Below are 1,939 nucleotides of genomic sequence, written 5' to 3'. Positions count from 1 at the left end.
AATACTGAAACCTCAGTGTGACTCCTCTTAGTTATCCTTTATTGCCCTATGTTATGGAAATCGTGTAGTTTTGAAACTGTAGGGCCAGCTCCTTCATTTACTCCAGCAGATCATCAGTGCAGTATTTGTTGTGGTAAACCAATTGAAAGCCCTTTATCTGGGCCTGAAAAGTATCTAAGCTGGTAAGCTCCCCAAATTTTCTACTCTAATCCCCTTATAATTGCCTCACTGGAAACCCGTGGAACTGGGGTTCTACTGCCAAGGTGAAGACAAGACATCTCTCCTCGGTGTTGCAGCTGATGGGAGACATGACAAGTTTTTCCAATCGTATGACCCAGTGCCACATCTCCTGAATGCCATAAATGGCAAGGAAAAGGAGAGGGGAGGAGAGAGTATCTGCCTTTTTATACGATCACAAGGAAGACAAGAGGCAGGGCCACCTTTCCTTCACTCAGCCAGGCTCAGCTGAAACCTCCATATCTAGGACCAGCTGTACTGAGCTGCCCAGGCAAGGTACAAGGCCCACTCTCCTGAGAACTGCATATGTTGAGAGATATGTCCAGCTCTCCCACTCTCATTTTCTGGGCCAACTTTTCCATAATATCCAGGTGAATGGTAGGGCCAGTTATGCACAACCCTCAGACTTCAACATGAACACAGGAAGCAGCAAAGGCCAGGGCCCACTGTCGTTACAGGTAGCATCAGTAACTACTAACACCAGGCTGTTCATTTTTTCTGCACCACTTACTTATTCCTAGTGGTGATCAGAGTCTTTGGGTGTTTGAGGTCATCTTGGGAAGGGTTTCCGCAAGATAGCCATTTTTACTATATTAATCCTGCCAATCCATGAGCATGGGAGATCTTTCCATCTTCTGAGATCTTTTTTGATTTCTTTCTTCAGAGACTTAAAGTTCTTGTCATACAGATCTTTCACTTCCTTAGTTAGAGTCAACCCAAGTTATTTTATATTATTTGTGACTCTTTGAAGGATGTTGTTTCACTAATTTCTTTCTCAGACTGTTTATCCTTGTGTATAGAAAGGCCACTGATTTGTTTGAGTTAATTTTGTAGCCAGCTACTGCATTGAAGCTGTTTATCAGGTTTAGGAGATCTATGGTGGAATTTTTAGGGTCACTTATGATATCATCTACAAATCGTAATATTTTGACTTCTTCCTTTCCAATTTGTATCCCCTTGATCTCCTTTTGTTGTATAACTGCTCGGCTAGAACTTCAAGTACTACATTGGATAGATAGGGAGAAAATGGGCAGCTTTGTCTAGTCCGTGGTTTTAGTGGGATTGCTTCAAGTTTCTCTCCATTTACTTTGATGTTGGCTACTGGTTTCAAAAGTTGTTATGTCTCACCTGTGCAATATGGTGCTGGGCAGGTATGTTTTGCCCTCTCAGGCTTACATGTCACTAATCTAGTCATTATTTAAGGATATTTCCTTGGCTGGCTGATATCTGTTGCCACAAGCTAGAGTCATCTTCCTTAAGATTACATCAGTCTGGGGGTCCAGGATCCAACATGAGGTTCTTTTAGTCCCTTGCATACTCTCTCTCTTCTAGGAACCCTTCTAGGCCTGTATGCCAAACTGGTGGTTATTTCAGGCTAGCTTTCTGTCTTGGCTTCCTGGCATTAGACTGGTGGTCATCTCAGGCTCACATTTTTGGGGGAAGGTTAAGCAATCATTCAGATGTTCACAGGTCACAACACTCAACATAGACATATTCTTTTTCCTCTCTGACACCTACTGACACATATGGGACACAGCAGCCATACTTGCAATGCTTTTAGGGGCAGGTTTCTTGCCTTCCTTTAAGAAATTTATCCTTTCTTTCTTTCTTCCTTCCTTCCTTTCTTTCTTTCTTTCTTTCTTTCTTTCTTTCTTTCTTTCTTTCTTTCTTCCTTCCTTCCTTCCTTCCTTCCTTCCTTCCT

The 1,939-nt window shown here is 42.4% G+C and overlaps 1 non-coding gene across 1 annotated transcript; it reads right to left on the bottom strand.

Annotated features, from left to right (window-relative positions):
* Positions 1–1,672: 1,672 nt before the first annotated feature.
* Positions 1,673–1,805, bottom strand: LOC115031655. Its single transcript, XR_003837323.1, has one exon. It is a non-coding gene; the product is annotated as a small nucleolar RNA SNORA17 (small nucleolar RNA).
* Positions 1,806–1,939: the final 134 nt, after the last annotated feature.

Source organism: Mus caroli, chromosome 7, assembly GCF_900094665.2.
Source record: "Mus caroli chromosome 7, CAROLI_EIJ_v1.1, whole genome shotgun sequence".
Classification (NCBI taxonomy): domain Eukaryota; kingdom Metazoa; phylum Chordata; class Mammalia; order Rodentia; family Muridae; genus Mus; species Mus caroli.
Note: the sequence above shows the minus strand (reverse complement) of the source record. Positions and strands in the feature narration are given on the sequence as shown.